The following is an 18,945-nucleotide window of genomic DNA, read 5'->3' on the forward strand; positions in this document are numbered from 1 at the left end:
GGCCACCATACTGGGCAGAGAGGAAGAGCTTTGGGGGTGGAACTCTGTACAGGAAGATAAGGAAGGAGCCACCTACCCAGACCACATTTGCATCTGTCAGGATGCCAGGATGCCTTCCATTGCAGGCAACACAAACCAAAACTCAAATTGGTTTCAGCAAAGTCAGTCAAAGAAAGGAAGCTAATTATTGAATTGTTTGAGGCAAGTGGAAACTGTCTCCTGTAACTAAAAAGTCCAGTGTCGTTCGATCCTCAGCACCACATAAAAATTAACAAATAAAATAAAAAGTCCAGTGTCATCTCTTTCTTCAGGTACAGTTGGATCTAGACCTCAACTGAAATCACCAAGGTTCTCTTGTTTTACTTTTCTTTCTTTCTTATTTTTTATAATGTTGTTGTATTTTTTTATACCTCTATTATTTACTTATGTATTTATATGTGGTGCTGAGAATCAAACCCAATGCCTCACACAACTACTGAGCGATAGCCCCAGGCCCTTATCTTACTTTTCTTGGTGACAGGCCTGTTATTAAGCAAACCCTCTTCATCCAGCAGGAAGGGTTCCTGTCCTTCCATTTCATCTCCCAAAGTTTCATAGGGCTTGTTCCTATAATAGCTTAAGTCAGTTCCTGTCACTATGATGAGAAATGGGAGGATGCATCCCTGATCCTGGGAGGAGTGTGGGAGCTGGGCAGTTAGCCCTATGCCAATCATATGGACTGCAACTTGAGGTAGGACAGCTCCCTAAAGGGGGTATGGGTAAGAGAAGAGACTCTCCTCACCCATAAAGGAGACATGATTGCCTCACTGGCAAAGTTAACATCTGTGCAGAATTCCCACAGCTGGAGTTAGATTGATCCAGGCCAACTGGGCATCATCCCAGGCAAGTCGCTTTAACCCCTTTGGACCTCTAGTTACAGGCTCCTGAAGTGCACAGGTTGGGTTCCCTGGCCCACTTTGCCATCCCTGTTCTCCCCGCCCATGCTACAACCAAATCCACTGGCCTAGCATCAAATTCGCAGCAAGCAGACGTGAACTTATTTCCGACCTAGCTGTGCTCCAAAGCAGTGGACAGCAGCCTGACAAACTTCCCAACATTCTTAGTCCAGGTCTCTGAAAATTTCAGGGCTGCTTTTGAAGGGGTGTGCATGCTCCACAGCCCTGAGCATGGGCCCTGCCCCACCCTGTTGGAGCCCGGATGGAAGATTTCATCTGCCTGCCATTCTCTTGCAAACAAGCCCCCACCCCCACCCCCCAAACTCATGCCGTGTGTGTGCTCTGGATAGAAGTAATTATTTTTACGAGGTATTATTCATGTCTAGTCTACCTAAGGGCCACCACAAATAATGTTTCTCCAACTATTAAAGGCTTTATCAGGCCTTCGGAGTCTCTAGCAGTTTCCTTTAGGGGGAAAAGAAAAAGATTCCTCTTGAAGTCTTACCACCTCCAAGGGCAATTTGCTGCCCATTCTGGGGCCGTCAAAGTGCTTGGCACCTGAAAAAAGGGCAATATCTTTTTTTCTTTCAAGTGCAGCCGGAAAATGGGAGTCGTGGCAAAAGCGGGGAACCGGGAGAAGTATTTCCATGCGGCTGAGGTGGCTTTCTTGTTCTGTTGTGAAGCTGGCAAACTCCAACATGCTCCAGCAAGGTTTTGTCAAATTTCTGAAATGCTGAACGTGGCACCGGCCCAAATGAATGTAGATGTTATTTTAGTGCTAGGGGAGATTTATTTTAATGTACAGATGCAGCCACTACAAAGGCCCCTTTTAATCTACTGGGGGCTCTGTTTCTTGCTCCTTTACTCTGGTCTCCCCGCCTCCTGGTTTCAGGGGAACTGGTGTGTGCTGTGAAACTGCAAAGTATTCCCTCCTTCCCATTTCATCTCCCAAGGCAATGACCTAAGTGCTGACGATAATTATAATGAAGATGCTTGGTACAGGAAAAAGCAGTTTGCAGGGCTCCATAGCCTTTCCCAGCCTGCCCCTGCAATTCAGAGACAGCCCTGCTCAATAGGAGAAAAGAACAGCGCCCTGACCCGCACAGCACCGCACCATGAAGCAGCCCCAGCAAAGCGGTTCCTTATGCACACCTGGGTTCTCTTCGCACAAAAGGATCCCGTTCCTTCACGGCCCAGCTCTGAGATGGGAAATCCATCAGTTGAACTGAGACTCAGATACCAATAGCTTGCACCTTGATCGGGGCCAAAACAAACGGGAAGGGAAGCACAGAGGAAGCCATGGCGACATGCGAGGTTGGCCTGAGCCAAATCAATGTTTTCAAGGCAGGAGCCATGGACAAAAGGGAGGTGGGAGGAGAAAGAGGAGGATGCCGGCTGAATCTCAGGCCTGGAGCATACTCAGTTCTATCTCATGCAAGGTCCCCTTTTAATATCTCCTTTATCATCTCAAAATGAAATTCATGGAAAATATAGCCTGTTTTTCTATGTGCTGCCCTCAAGATTCTAGGGAAAGCTACTATAACATCAAGAAATAAGAATAAACCGGGTACTGTGGTACACGCCTATAATCCCAGTGGCCTGGGACGCTGAGGCAAGAGGATCAAGTTCAAAGCCAGCCTCAGCAAAAGTGAGACCCTAGGCAACTCAGTGAGATCCTGTCTCTAAACAAAATGCAAACTAAGGCTGAAGATGTGGCTCAGTGGTCCAGTGAGTGACCCTGAGTTCAATTTGGAGTACCCTCCCCCCCCCCCCCGCCCCCCCCCAAAAAGAAAGAAGAGTAGTTTATGATAGGATAATGGGCGTCTTCATATGTAAATGTCTTGGGTGGAACTGCTAGAGAAGTCAGAATGAGGTCTCCAGAAACCTGTGCTTCACTTGGAGAATAGACTCTGGCTGCCCTCTGAATGCTGTGTCCATGAATCCAGCCACCTCGATGGTGAGGACAAAGACAAAACAAAATATATTCACCTCTGTCACTCTCCCAGGACCGTAGTTGCATTTCTAGAGAATTCCATGTGCAAGACATATTTTGTATCTAGATGTGAAGTAGATATGGATGTGGATCGTGATTCCAAGCACATCCATCCCAGGAAGAGGGCTTGAAGGCAGTGAGGCACATGGAATCGCTTATTGTCGAGGGCTGGCTGGCCCAGGAGTTGTAGGACATTCAGTTATTGTCACAATCAGAAGAACATCACTGCAAACCTCTCAAACAGCTCCCTGGGGGGATTGGGGTCGGGGGTGATGCAGCCCCGCTGAGAACCACATGGGAACAGGAGCCAAGGGGCAACAGGCGTGGGAATTGCATTTATAGGCCAAAACCCCAGCCCCGCCAAGACTCTGGGACGACCAAACTAGCTTGCACCTTTTATTTAAAACAGAGAAAAATCTTCCCCCTTATGGGATTGCTGATAGGTTGAATGATATAATTAATGCAGGTCAGTGCCCAGCCCATAGTAGGTCCTCAATTATTGCTGCTTCCTGCCATCAGGACCTGCCATGTTTATTAACTGCCTCCTGGGCCATTTCTTGCCAGTGTAGCCTGCCTTCTTGGAGATCAAGGACTGATGTTTGTGCTCTACAGTGCTCTTATGGTCACAGGGTTCCCAGAAACACATCACCTGAAGCTTTCAATCTCCCTTGAGGTTTCCTAGGAGCCTCCTCCCTCATCTTCTTTCTGTAGAATAAGAAGGCAAGCGCAGAGGGCCAGAAGGGCTTTGTAAGGTGCTGTGAACATCTTCAGAACTATTTTTGGCCTCTACAAAATGAATCAATTCACAGTCACTGGGAAAAAAAATAAAGAATCAAACATAAAGTTTTTTAAAAAAAGTTGTCAGGAAGCATGCAGAATTGTCAGTCTCATAATAAGCAGATGGATGTTAGTTCTTCCTACAGGGCTGGCTTCAGTAAATACATACGCTAAGAAATTTTAGGTGGCTCTTCGCAGGCTCATTCCTTTTAGACACTGGTTATCTGCTTCTGCTTTGAAGTCAGTAAGACCTAGTTCCAAATTCTGGTATCAGCAGGGTCCCTCCCAGCAATTACCCATCCTTCAGCTCAGCCCCTCAGACACCTCCACCTTCTCAGTTGTAGAACAGAGGTGGCACCTACCTGTGAGGATTGAGGTGGCTCTTTAGGTTTTACAAACTCTCAGCAGAGTTCAGTGTTGGGAACTGGTCTTAGTTCCAACTCATTTGCCTTATAACAGAGGGTGAGATCTGAAAATGCTCCTAAAGAGCCGAGAAAGGCCCCAGCCAGCAGATTTGATGAATATTATGGTTTCTATTTTTTAAAAATATTTTAAATTATAGATGGACTTAATGACTTTATTTTATTTATTTATTCTTATGTGGTGCTGGGGATCAAACCCAGTGCCTCACACGTGCTAGGCAAGCACTCTACCACTGAGCCACAACCCCAGTCTTAGGGTTTGGATCTTAAGTGTCCTGCAGAGGCCCATATGCTAAAGACTTGGTTCCCAGCTGGTGGTGCTACTGGGAGGTAATGAAACCTTTAGGAGGTGGAGCCTAATGAAAGGAAGTTAGGTCATTGGGGGAGTGTTCTTGAAGGAGATTTTGAGATCCTAGTCTCTTCCTCTTTTTCTTCTTGCTTCCTGGCAGCCATGAGATTTGCAGCTTTGTTCTGACATGCATCCCCAGCCTTGCCACAGACCCCAAAGCCTACAAATCATAGACTGAAATTTCTGAAACTCTGAGCCCAATTAATACCTTCCTCTTCAAAGTTGATTTCCTCAACTATTTTGTCACAGCAAAGGAAAGCTGACTAATGCAGGGACTCTGGTAGAAGGACCTCAGGTCTTTAGCATGTAGACTGGTGACCCATATCAGTTTTTCAGTTTGGGGTAAATCAGTGGAAATTCAGCTACAGGGAGGAAAACAGGATATGGATTGTATAAAATAATGCACAAATTAAATGTGCATAGCTGTTACTATGTAAGCACATGTACATGTGAGATTTATTGGATATTTACTCGGTGCCTGACACTGTGCTAGTCTCCTGGCATATGTTAGCTCATTTAAGCCTCACAACAAATCCATAAGGTGTGCATGATTCCTACACCCATTGTGCAGATGAGGAAACCCACCCTGAAGGTATCCAGCTTATATATGAGATGGGCAGAACTCAGACCCATGCTCAGTTGATGTTTTCCAGTTTGGACCTAACTACAAGGAAACAGACACAGATGGAAACAAAGACACTGATCAAGTTATGAGGCCTGATAACATTGTGAAGGCTTCTCACTTGAAGAAGAATTAGGACTCATCAAATTCCCCACCCCTAGAACACTCAAGTTGTACCAATATCACAGGAGATAGTTGAAGATTCAGCACATAGTGGTCAGATGGTCCAAGCTTTAAGTAGAGAAAAAGCACCAGTCATTACAATGGGTCTCTCAGAAGGTCCCGTTCTTACAAAGCCAGATTTGGACATCTGTTATGGTTTGAATTTTAAATATTTCCCAAAGGCTCATGTGTTAAAGGCTTGGTCCCCAGCTGGTATGGAAGAAGAAGGCCATTGGAAGCATGCCCTTGAAAGGTCTATTGGAAGCCCAGCCCTCCCTCCCCTACCTACCCACCCCCCTTGCTTCCTGGCTACCATAAAGTGAACAGCTTTCTTCTACTACATACTTCTGCCATGATGTTCTGCCTCACCACAAATCCAGAAACAACTGAGCCAAGTGAACCAAATGGACTGAACCCTCTGAACTTGTAAGCCCAAATAAATTTTCCTCTTTAAAGTTGTTTATGTCAGGCATCTTGTCACAGTGATGGAAAGCTGACTAACACAGACATCCAGGATTCTTTCTATTTGAAGCCTTTTGTCCATGTCAAAAGGTCCAGTTTCTACAAAAGCAGCAGCCAAACGAAGCAAGAGTGAAGCTGATAGATCAGTTGTTCTCCTTGCTTATGGACTCTTGGGCCAGCCTCAGGGACCTGCCTGTATCACCAGTGCAGGAGTCCTCTGCACCAATGTGAGTCACTTTTTGGTGGGAACTAGAACTCAGGTTCCACTGCCTGGGATCTTTTTCAGAATGAGTCTTGAGTGGACATGGGAAAGGCCCAGGTCTTGCCTGAGGATGCTCCTGGGGCCATCTGTTTTCATTAAATGCTACACTGTTTAAGTTCTTTGGACATAAACAAGTAAAGGCCACAAATTTCAGTCCTAATGTAACATGTTATGCTTTGAATATAGCCCTGGCTGCTCTGACACTGCAACTGATTTTAAAAATGGACATGTTTCTCTTCCTCTCTCCCTGATACTCCTTAATCTCAGGGGAAACAAGTTTATCTGTCCTTGAGCACACGCCCACCATAGGAACCAAGTAATCCAGACTTGGGGGATGGCACCAAAAGATCTCAGAAATGTCTGTCTCCCAAATTAACAAGTGAATTATGACTTCAACAGAGAACCGTGGAATGTAGCCTTTGAATGACATCTTTAAAAGTCCCCTATTCCTCCAGATGGTAGAATCACAGCCTTTGGGACAGGAGGCCCCTGTGTTTATCTTTTGCTAGCAAAGCAGTAAACCTCCTTTCTCCCTGTTCTCAAAACTGTGTCCTTGTTATTGGATTGGTATTGGGGACAAGGACTGAGCTTTGGGCCACACTCACATTTCCCATGTGGGAATCAGTGCAGCTTTACTTGAAACTGAATCAGGAGCCTCCATTGTCTAGATGGGTGTGAACTTTCAATGAATTTATTAGCTTCTCTCTTTGCTTTCTTCCAGGGTTTATCTCAGGCTGAAGAGGGGGAGGGGTGGCATTTAATCATGTAATCATGCAGGCATTTCCTGAGTCACCCAGGGCCATCTGGTCTTCTGTCATCAGTCCTTACACAGGTCAGTGCCATGCCTTCCTCATTCCAAAGGAAGGTCACCTTGGAGTCAGTTGGAAGCTCCTGGGCCTAGCCCTGACAAGCTAGAGGCTCCTCCTGCTCAGTTACAGTGCCTCTGGCCTCTGGGAGGATGGAGGAGGAGAACCCAGGGTCCCCACACTCTCCAGTGCTAGTAGAGATAGGTGTAAGGTCATCTGTTCTGGGAGCCCTACCCAACCCTTAGGACCAACCCAGGGGAGGAGGTGACCCCTGCCCAGCCATCATGACGCGTGTCCTTCCCTCAGAGCTGCCAATACCTTGACTTGCCTTAGGAGTCTCTTCCTTTTCCAATCCAGATCATCTTCCCCTGTGATCTGATTAGGGGCCTGGAGGTAAAGTAGAGGAAAATGAACTAACCCAGAAAGTTCCCCTATTTTCTTTCCTGCCCTGACATTTCTTAGGGCTCCAGCTTTAGAAACTCAAAAATCCTGATTTTTACCCCTTTGTTCTCTGAATTCCTCTGTGTCCTCCCTTCCCTGAGGCCATAAGCCTGGAATGCTTTAGTTTAGGGAATGGAGAAGAGCCAGGGGGTGCCAGGAAACTCTGGGAAGAAGAATGTTGGTAACAACTGTGTTTCAAACTTATCCTCCAAAGAAAGCTGGAGAGACAGCCGATTAACTGCCTAGTGTCTGGAGTACAGTGCATGTGCTTGTCCCTTGAGCCATTCGGTTTTTATTTAACACCACTCCTGGGCACCAAGAATGCTTAGGGGATCCCTAGGAATGGGGGAGGCTCTGAGTTGAGGGACATTGAGACCAGGCAGCTGCTAATCACTGAAGCCTCTGTTGGCTGCGTGGGCTCCTGGGCATGAGTCCTGCTGAGAAGGACCTGAACTTGCATGCCAAATCAAAAAGGAAGGGCCTGTCCTGTCTCACGGTCCACCCTTGAGAGATCTGACCAGCCTCGTCTGTTCTGGAACCCAGATGAGAGTCTTAGGTACTGCCAAGCATGTGTTTGAAACAATCACGTAATGACAGAAGATGGCTTTTTCCAAGCCTCGGCATCTGCCTGATTAAACTCTGGGACAAAACTGGTATCCTTCACTCCAGGGCTGATTCCCAAATATTCCAAGGTACTGAGATTCCAGGAGGTTGGAAAAAAACAATGTGCTTGATTGCTCCAGAGCGCTGTCTGCCCCTCTCTCATTAATTCTTCCCTGTTCCCTCCTCCTTCCCCGCTCATAATCACCTTGTGTACAGATGTTCTGCTACAGCTGGACACATCTGTCATCCAGGTGTTTCGCTTTGGAGTATCTGGATGGCCAGAGGGAACAGGCCCAGTTCATAAGTGTATGTTCTTCCCTTGGCTCTTTCTGACAGTCACCCTTGCCATGTTCAATGTGATGGTTAAAGATAGGAAAGGGGGATCTCATTGACCCACTCCCAGAGGGCAGTTTTGCTCTGGGTTTGGGGAGCATTCTCCAGAGTGATCACCGAAGGGAAAGAGAGGAACGAGAGAAGGGTAAGAGAGAAATGAAAGACGGAGACCAGGCAGAGATACACACCTGTATTTATTTGTCAGAAGTGACAAATCAAGGCCATCTCTCTAGAGGAGAGAGAGGCAAGACAGGCTTGAGTTCTGGGACTTTTTATGGGGAAGACTCAGGAATCAGAGCTGGGCAGGTCCTAATGTGGGTGGTTAAGGGTTGGGTTGGTATGTGAGCCTTTCTCAGAAAGGCCCTTGGGCCAGAAAGTGAAACTTTTTCCTTAAAATGGCATCTATCACTGAAGATGGCTACTCAGACGCTAATAAGGACCTTATAATCACCAGTTTCAATTAACTTGCTTGTGAAGTCCTGGTCCTTATCTTATAAAGAGTGGGGAAGTTCAGTTTTCTGACTTATATATCCGCCACACTGATGTTCTAGAAGTTCTCAGTCTCTTTAATCGCATCTCCAGCCTGGGATTTACACATGGGCTAATATGCTCTTTCAACCCCATCTCTTTGCCTCTTTCTGATCATGAGCTTCTCGTGAATTCCTTCTCATCCTACATGTCCTATCTCTTTAATGAAGAGTTCCCTAAGTGTACCTCCTGGTTAGATGAGCAGTTCTTGGAATCATCTTCAGGTAACTAGGGTCACCTAAGTCAATCAGTCCACATTATCTGGAAAAGACAGACCAAAATGAAATATTCAGATAATCAGAGACAATATTCTGGATTGTTTGGATGGAGAATGGCTGGTGACTTATCCTGCAACCCCAAGTGTGCACTTTATCTCGGCAATAAAGTACTGAGCGCACGCTCAGACTCAGTTCTGAAAGCCTCTTGGCTTGGCTGTGTAGGTTGAAATCCAGAGTGAAGGTCATTTCCAAACAGGAGGTTTGGATCCACAGCAGACACCTGTGATCCTTGGTCTCTTCAGGTATCAAGTGTGTCTGGGAGTGGTGAGAATTAGCAGTAAAGTATCTGAAGCCTCTAGTGGATACCTGGCACATAGCAGGAGCTTCATAAATGGTATTAATGATTGTCCTAACTCCTGCCATTATTTTTACATGACGTCATTTCTACCATCCAATCTAAAAAATAATTTTCCTTATGGACTAGGTCTTATATAATGAGGAGACATGTCTATCGAGCAGGGAAAAACATTTTGTGAATTAATTTATTTGAAAGTAAAAGCATGATGAATTCCCATGCTAGAAGGACGAAGTCTTTGAGGTTGGTGTGTGTGCTGGGGTGGGGTGGGGGAGGGGATGCGTCTGTCCCAAAGTCCATGAGCTGGACATGCTGTGGCAAAATTCAGAAGTTCCCATCTGCCTTCCATCAGGATGGGCCAGAAACAGGATCAAACCTTTGCAGCAGCTCGTACCCAGTGGGCTAGCTGCTCTCCACTCCTGCCCAGTTCCCCTTATATGGACCCTGTGGCTGCCACCTAGGCATTTCCAAAGCACAGATCTGTTCATATCGTGAGATATGAACACCCTTCCTTCCCCTAACAGAGAATATTTTCCTAGCTCTCCACTGCTCTCAAGATAAGGTCCATACCACCTCAGTGGAAAAAGTTGTTCTCCAGAGAGAAATAATTGACGTCATAGTGAGCACAGCATCAGACTGCAGTGACTCACGCAGTGTGCCTCCCCATAAGAGGACTCCAGGCAAGTCAAGTATTCACAGGGCTTTGGCGTTCCCGTGGTCTTACAATGTGGGGATCTGCTTGGAATTGGGCTCCTTTAAGACTGGTGGACTTGTCCTGAATCTAGGCTGAACATTGATTATTTAATAGGCAGTTTCCCTATTTGATCCATTTTATCCTAATAAGGAGAATTATTTGATCAGACCTGTTCAGAAATATCGATGTTTGGAATAAATTTCTCATGAACTATTTTTACTGACATGATCTTTCTGGAACACATTGTGAAGTCATAACAGAAAAGCTGATGGAGGTGGCCTTGGTTCCCAGCCTGAATTACGCTACAGATGCAGACTTTAGCCCTCCCAGGGCTGAGTGTGCAGCAGAGGTCCCTCTGGGTCATGGTGCACTGTGACCCACAGCCAGAGGTTGCCTCATTTAACTAATCAAAAATATTTTCTCTGGCAATTCCTATAAATTTTTTCAGTTGAATTTTCTTTTTTTTTTTTTTTAATATTTTTTAGTTGTCAATGGACCTTTATTTTTCTTTCCTTTTTTAAAAATTTTTAATTTATTTATTTTCCAATGAACCTTTATTTCATTTATTTATATGCAGTGCCGAGAATCGGACTCAATGCCTCACACATGCTAGGCTCTACCCCTGAGCCACCTCCCTAGCCCCTCCATTGAGTTTTCTGTATATTATTGTCTAGATTTCTGCTTCTGTTGCAGTGTCAAATAACTTGGAGTATCCAGATCATATTCTAGCTGGCGCTGGACTTGGGGGATCCTGAATTCACCACCATTGCCACCCAGTTCTGGAAGGAATTTGAGTCTGGCAGCTTTGAAATGAACTCAGGGTCCCTCCAGTGAGCTGGGTGCGCTTGGTCAAGTCCCTTTTTTTCGCGGTGCCCAGTAACATAAGTCTGAGGATCAAAGGACTGGGGGCATCCCTCTGCTCTGTGAGTGACCGGCCCACGAAAATATTTTACTGCTGTTTGGTATTAAATAAACACAAACATCCAGCTCAGAGGTGCTTGGCAAACACATGCGGCCATTCTACTATGGGTTTCGAAACCTTTAGACATTTGACCCCCAGTTTGGTTATAATCTCTTTGGTAAATGTTATTAGCTAGTGACCTCATAAGACATTATTAACTAGGGAGCTATGATCGGAAAGCTTATAATTTTCTTAATGGACATTGATTTGTACAGCCCTGATTAAAATACAATGAAACCCAAGGCTTAAGTGTTTCATTCTGAAAAGTTGAAAGGGTGCGAATGGACTCTAAAAATGTATTGGCTTGAAAATTTATTGAAATAATATTATTTGAAGAGTTTTGTGAGCATAAAATGATCTGACAAAACCTATTCTCTGCCAGCTCCAGCGGCCTGGGGAAGCTGGGGGACTATAGGTTTCTTCAGATGAGGTCTAGAAAACGGTTTCCAAAATACCTCAGGGGCCCAAAGAAAATTATTATTCCATTCCGCAGCTCTGCTCCTTCTTTTTAGCATTGATCCAGTCAAGTAATTAGAACCCCAAATGGAGGAAACAGGTCTAATTGTCATTGATTCGACTTTTACCCAAGGTGACTGTTCCCAAGAAACTCTGATGGGACAGGACATAGCTGAAGTGAACCTGAGAGAAATATGTGAGCAAATGGCTCAGGTCTTCCTCCACATTGTCCGCAGAAGCCAGGCACAGAAAATAGGTAGGGATGCTTCCAGATTAAAATAGGCCTCCAGAGCTATGCATCTTCAAGGAAAATTCCCCGCTAGGGCCTTGTCAATTCGGTGATAATGGGAGCCCTGCTTCTCCACCCTCCCTCTCACTACAGCATACATCATGTAGCTCTTCGTTATTAAAAGCGCGTACATATAAGAAAGATTACCACCCCCACCCCTACCACAGGAAATAAATACTTCAGAAGCAAAATATGCAACCAGTTGGCGGGGGGGGGGGGTGTTATATTTAAAATATCTGTTCCCTTTTATCATCAGAATTCTTCTCTCCGCGTCAGTTGAATTATGAGGTGTGTCTGCTGCTGTGAGCATTGGTCCCCCCCTCCCCCACTCCAATTTCTGGAATAATACCATCCAGGCTTTATCAAGATTATAACAAACATGTATTTCTTTTTTTATTTGGGGGGGGATACCAGGGATTTAACTCAGGGACACTCAACCACTGAGCCCCATTCCCAGCCCTATTTTGAATTTTATTTAGAGACAGGGTCTCACTGAGTTGCTTAGTGCCTCCCTGTTGCTGAGGCTGACTTTGAACTCACAAGACTCCTGCCTCAGCCTCCTGAGTTGCTTACAGGGATTATAGGAGTATGCCACTGCGCCTGGCACGCATATGTATTTCTTTGTTCTGAATATCTTTCTAGAGGTTGTCCCTGCTTGATTTCTCTCCATTTATCCTCTTTTAAGAAAGCTTTTGGTTTTGCCAGCCTGACACCCAGGGGGGACAGGAAGACAACTGCTTTTCTCCCCCACTCATCTTTGTGAGGATCCTCTGTTCTCAGTTTCACCCAAATTAGTCCCAGGATTTCAGTTGCCTTTTTTTGGGTCCAACATTCCATCATTGCAATTCATTAAAATCTTCACATGAAATATTTAACAGATGAGTTATGTCATAATTCACATGACGGGTTTAAATCGTTATTCACGTGGTAAGTCCTTTTCTCCCGGACATCAGCAGACCTCTGGGATGGGCTCACATTGGATGTGAGGAGAGGTGAAGGGATCTTTCCTTCAACACTCCAGAACCGTGACTTGGTTCCAAACCGGGGGTTAATTGTAAAATAGTCCAAAGAAGTGACATTCAGATGTGTTGTTAGTTCTACTTAACAATTAAGTATTTTGAAAACAAACAGAAGAAAATATTTCAACAAATGTGGCTTGGCAAACAGCTATTATGGTTGACTGTTAATTGAGGCAAGTTGGAAACCAAATGTGCCACATTTTGTTATGCTTATTCTTTGCCATTGTGCACCAAGAAATAAAAATTCAGAGAGACCATCTCTAAGAGACTCAGTGTGAGATATTTACCTTGCTCTGTAAAAATAACCACTAGCCTGCTTGAGAAATATGACCAGCCAGCAGTCTTTCTCTGGAGAAGAAAACCCAGATGGGCATTTATTCACAGAATTTGGATTTGAAAGAATGTTCTACTCCTAAGAAAGCAAATGCATGAGAAATCCTCAGCGGGTATTGCATTTATTACTTACTTACTGTAGTTTTGTCTTCCCTAATAAAGGGATAGTTTTCTACTGTAGGCTCTATCAATGGGATGGAATCTACTAGAAGGAAACTCTCCTGTTTGTGGACAGGTCAGTGCAGAGAGACTCCGGGAAGCGACTTTCTGCCTTTGCACCAGAAACAAATGGTCTTTGTCCACATTCTGCCTGCGAGTGCCAGGCCATGGAACCACACTTTGTGGCCAAGGAGATGTGGACCTGATAGCACCAATGTCAGGGACAGTACTCTTCCACTCTGTACCCTGGCATGTCTAGCCTTGTCCTGAGAGTGCAAAAATGATCAAAATTCCAGAAAGGGGGAGAGTTTCAATAGTGGAGCACCCCTTTCATTAATTCTGAAGGGAATAGATTCATTTTAAGAGCTTGCTAGTTGACATCATGATTTTATAAAGCATTTACTTACTTATATCTCCTACCCTAAAGAACATTTCCAGCTGTGAACCGTTTGGATCTATCATGGATGTGTTTTCTGCTTGGTCTTAACACATTGGCATAAAAGGTGTATTGGCTGTGAACTGCAAGAATAGGAAGTTCTAGAAGCAAATCATAATGTGAATGATTTGCACATCGTGCTCATTAGTCTCATGGATCCTTGTTTCACAAAAATTCTGCTCAGAAGCCAGAGCTTGTGGGACTCTCTTTAGGAAGACAAAGTAGTGATAGATTGCATATCAGCAATAATGGGGACAGGATTCACAGCCTGGTGTCCCAATTTAAAAAAAAAAAAATCTGGTTAGAATTCCTTCATGGTGGCAAGATTGATTTTCTCCATCTCAAATGAGTTCTCCTTGCATATCTGAATGTGTTGTAGGACTGGAGGACTAGGCAAGATTGGAAGTAGGGGTGTTATTGTGAGCTTGCGTGCCAGGCATAGTGAGGGCTATTTTACAAACCGGATTTGTGCTCCTAAGGGTATGTTGCAAGTTGAGGCCAAGCCCACAGAAAATTATTTCTAAATGAATACAATATGAAAAAGTTATTCTATTTCTAATTTTACATGTAACATTGTTATTTCGTGAGTTTCGGATTACACTTGAAGGCATGTCTATTAACGTGATATGAGATGCATGCATGATTTCATCTTGAATGCATTTGAATATAATAGCACTGGAAATGTAATTTGTATTCTCAAATTTTATAAAGCAAAATAAATAAATCTTGGGGGGCGGTAGCCACATGGAGCATACTGGATTGATTTCTTTGGGGTTCTCTCAAACTAGTGACTTTCTTTTGCAGAGACAAATTGTCTCACACTGTGGCAGTTCAATCTAATCTAAGCTCTCCAAACCCTTGGTGTTAGGGTCAGCCTCATTCCATCCACCTCTAGGAGTGATGGTACTGTTGATCTGTAAAGAGCCTTACTTTCACTCCTTCAAGGACTATTCCTTCAGTTCTTTTCTGGAATCCCGCATGTGATTACTGACCACTGTCCAATAGAACTCTGCAGTGAAGGAAATGGTCTAAGTTGGCATGGTCCAGATCAGTAGCCTCTATCTTTGTGTGGCCATTGAACTCTTGAAATGTGATTAGTGCAACTAAAGAACTAAACTGTGAATTTTATTGAATGTTACCTTTCATAGCCACACGGAGTTAATGGCCACCAATTTGGACAGCCCCAATTCAGAGCACTGGAAGTTTCAGCTTTATGCACCTTAATCTGAGTGAAAATCAAATAGTCTGTATGTTTTGGGCTTGGTCAGTGCCCTGTGATGTCCTCTCAGTCTAAGAATGCCGAAGTGTGACCCCCTGTAGCAGCTGACCTGCCCTCCCCAGGCTGTAGCCCCTGGCTCTTGTCTTGGTCACTGCAACATACCACCTGGCACTGGGGTTCCAATGAACCCGGGGAAAAGGGATGGAACAAGAGAAGAAAAAGATAACAAAGTTAGAAGGTTGGGAAAAGAGGATATCTGAAGACACTCCCTTGAAGTTCTGTGAAATGTGTTCCTAAGCCGAATGTAATCTCAGACCTTCTTGGCATATTGACATGAGTTGCAAGAACAGTCACCTGAATAATTTAAACCCTAGGAGAAATTGGGTCAGTGAAATTCTCATTTATTTTTATTTTTCGTAGTTGTCGATGGACAGAATTCTTTTATTTTATTTGTTTATTTTTATGTGGTGCTGAGGATCGAACCCAGTGCCTCACACATTCTTGGCAAGTACTGTACCATTGAGCTACAGCCCCAGCCCCCAGTAAAATTCTCTTAACAATAGCAATTCTCTTAACAGTGATTCTGCTGTTTTGCTGACTTCCAAAGGCCATCCCAGTATCTTGGCGAGGGGTGTGTGTTTGTGTGTGGGGGGGTGTCATTGGTCTGGGAGGCTCTTCCCTTATAGTCAAACATTGGGAGGGAACCTATGGAATCATTTCATTGAGTTCTGTTCTGCTCCGAGGAGGTGATAAGGTTCCACCAAATACCGTTATGAGAAGGAGACTCGGTCTCTGCCCTGCGGTAGAGGTTCCCCACAGGGAGCCCTGGAGCTTTCATAATGGAAGTGAGGAGGACCGCAGACTCTGGGGAAAATATGTGCATGATTTTCTGGACTGTCTAAAAAATGTCAAACCCCAGGAATGGCGTTTTTATTTTCTGCCCTCTCCTTGGGACTTGGGTTTCACTAAAGCATTTTCTGTCCTTGTTTTCCTTATTAAATTAGCAAGACTGACTTGAAGCAGAATACAGTGTTATGGCCTGACATGTTGTGGAAAGGACAGAAGAGCCAGGCATGACAGATAGCTCAGGTTCCATTTAGGTTGTGGGGGAGGGGCAAGGAGGGGCACTCACTGATGTTAAAATGTGTTCTCTGATAAAGGTTAAAAACAAAAACAAAAACCACGTGGAACCAAATAAAGGAAAATAGTGGTGTTTGAGATGGGATTTTGTTCTTAATTTTATTGTTTTTTTTTGTTTTGTTTTGTTTTATTGTAGTTTAAATCATTTTCATGCTTAAGGAAATAACAAAGCTCAATGCCTGCACCAGTGGCAAACACATTTCATTCTCAGTCTCCCACTGTCCGGGCCCTTTGCCTAGAACTTCCTCTGTAAGCTTTCAGACTGGACGTTCTAAAATAAAAAAATCTGAGCTGGGCACAGTGGCACATACAGTCAGCCACTAGGGAGGCTGAGGAAGGAGGATCACAATTTCAAGGCCAGCCTGGGAAATGTTAACAAGACCCTGTCTGGAAATCAGAAGGGCTTGGGATGGAGCTCAGGGCTTGCCTAGCGTGCATAAGGCTCCAGATTCAATCCGTAGGACCTCAGAAGCAAACGAAGCGGAAATCAGATTCTACTACTTCTGTAAAGTAGATTTCAGCTTATTTTTTTCTCTACAGGCCAGATAGTAAACGGGTTCAGGTTTTGTGAACCATTCTGTCTCTGTTGCAACGACTCAATTTTGTCATTGAAGGCACAGGCAGTATGTAAACTAAAGGTTGTCACTGCGTTTCAATGAAATTTTTATAAAAGTAGGCTGGATTTAGCCAGAGAAAATACGTTAATCCCTGGCTTGCTACATCCTCTTCAGATGCTTTGGCCAGACATCTAAGACCACTTACCATTTGACCTCAGCTTACACAAGCAGGTCCTCATTCTTCTCAGGCCCCAGAATACACGGTTCCTCCTGTGGGGTCACCATCCTCTCCTTGTTCTTAATGTTGCTATGAGTTGGAGCTCTGTGTTCTACCAAAGATCTCACCAGCTCCCCGAGGCCAAGTCAGCCTGTCTATACTCCACAGTTCTATACTTATGGCTCTAATATAGATTTTTATCATTTAGTTCCTTCTGAACTAGACTTCAAGGGATGGTGGGGTCTCCCTTCCATTAGTACCCAGAAGACAGCTTAGCACAGAGAAGGCCACTGACCCACCAATGGAACTGTGAGTCTCTTAATCACAAAAAAAGTGTGTTAACTTGTAGGTGAACAATCTTGCAAACCCCAATGCGTGCTGGGAAGCCAGGGCCACCGTTGCTGGAGGAGGCCTGGGGCCAGCCAGCAGGAACACAGCCAGGTGGAAATGGAACAGACCAGTTGCAGTTAGATCTACGTGGGAGCCCTCGCTCAGCAACCCCATGGCCCAGACAGGGAGTGAATGAAAAAGTGGGGGAAGTGGTGTCTAGGTTAGGGCATCAGAATCAGGGAGAGGATGCAGCCTACTGGAGAAAGATCAGAGAGACCTGGCCTGAGTGATTAATGGGACAGAGGACTGAGTCATGAGGGAAGATCACGGCGCCCTGAGGAGCTGGGGCACAGGACCAACAGGGGCAGATGATAGCAGGCTCCAAGTATGTGAGATGGATAAACACCCTGGAGCCAGCAGCCAGCTTCGTTAGGGAGGTGAAAATAAGGGCCCCGTCAAAGAATGGGAAGGGGGCGCTCAGAAAGGGCCTGGGAAACTAATGGAAGAACTTCAGAGGTAAGAGGTTAGCCAGGGGCAGCTGTGGACTGTCAGAGCTGGAAACACCAGGGAAAGACTACGGTGGAGGGACTCTCTCAGGGAACCATTGTCAGCCCCCTGAGGAGCTGATGTTACAGGCATATGCCATCATGCCCAACTCCCTCCCTGTCCTTTTTTTTAAAAAAACAGAGCTACTTGTTCCAAGCCCATCTTCAGCACAGGGCACTCACCTCTGTTGCTGGTGCCTTTAAGGAAATCCCAGCCTGCACCCTGGTTCTCACCTTGTTATCTGGTCCGACGTAATGGAGACCAGCTTTATTGGAAGCACCATACACAGCCCTCATACTCCCAAATCCTTCAAGTATTCACAGAAATTTTCTTCAAGCCTGGAAGAACAGCTCAAGATGTATTCAGACCAGGTGGCTCACATCGTGCTTAGTGGGTCCATGGCAGACAATTTACAGAGCAACCAACCTTGACCTCCTCAACCCTTACTGAACAGTAGACTCACCCAGGGACCTTTAAGAAACACGGAGACTGAGACCCTCACTCCTGGAAATTCTGGCTTAAATGGACTTGGTGGGCTGATGACGTATGATGAGCTTGTTCATGTTTGAGTTCCGAAGTTCGCTACATTCTACCTCCCCAGGTTTCAGATCACTTTTGGTGTCTTTCAATCACAAGAGCGGCTATGCACCATTGCTTTAGGGAGCTTTTCACAGACACAGAGTTATATAATCTCACCAGAGTTCCTGGGGAGAGAAGAGTATTGAGATGTGGACACTAGGGGGCCAGTGAAGCTCAGTCCCATCGTAGCAAAGTGACTCCCTGCTAAATACCAACCTGGTGTTAAGTGCTTTTCAAATGTCATATCTCAAAAGGGCAGGCAAAATGCATGTTTTAGATATCCAAAGCCACAGAGCAAGTCATAGCTGAAAGTGGACCTGAAGAAGTACTGATCTTTTTCAAAATGTTTGTATTAGTGCATTATAGCTGTTCATAGTAGTGGGGTTCCTTTTGACACCATCATACATACATGCAATATAATTTGCTCCATTTCAATCCCTAGTACTTCTTCTTTCCCTCCCCTCCTCCCTCCTCTGTTCCTCTTTCTCTGTTTTACTGGTCTTCCTTCTATTCATTTATTGTTTTTTTAATCTTTGCTTTATAGATTCATTGTGGTATATTCATACACACACACACACATATATTGCATAATTTGATCAATTTCCTTCTGTACTTATCTTTAGAATATGCTTTTTTAAAAAAAATCTAATTACAGCTTGTGTTTGGAGGATTTTTATAGCAAGTATATGAATAAATTTTGGAAACATTAAAGTAACGTATCTCCAAAGAGTCATCTGCATTG

General features: G+C 44.7%; 1 protein-coding gene across 1 annotated transcript in view; it reads left to right on the forward strand.

Moving 5' to 3' along the window:
• Cacna2d3 (calcium voltage-gated channel auxiliary subunit alpha2delta 3) overlaps nucleotides 1–18,945 on the forward strand; it is an 870,922-nt gene that overhangs the window by 747,408 nt on the left and 104,569 nt on the right. The gene's annotated exons all lie outside the window — the stretch shown is intronic.

Source organism: Callospermophilus lateralis, chromosome 1 (genome assembly GCF_048772815.1).
Source record: "Callospermophilus lateralis isolate mCalLat2 chromosome 1, mCalLat2.hap1, whole genome shotgun sequence".
NCBI classification, from domain to species: Eukaryota; Metazoa; Chordata; class Mammalia; order Rodentia; family Sciuridae; genus Callospermophilus; species Callospermophilus lateralis.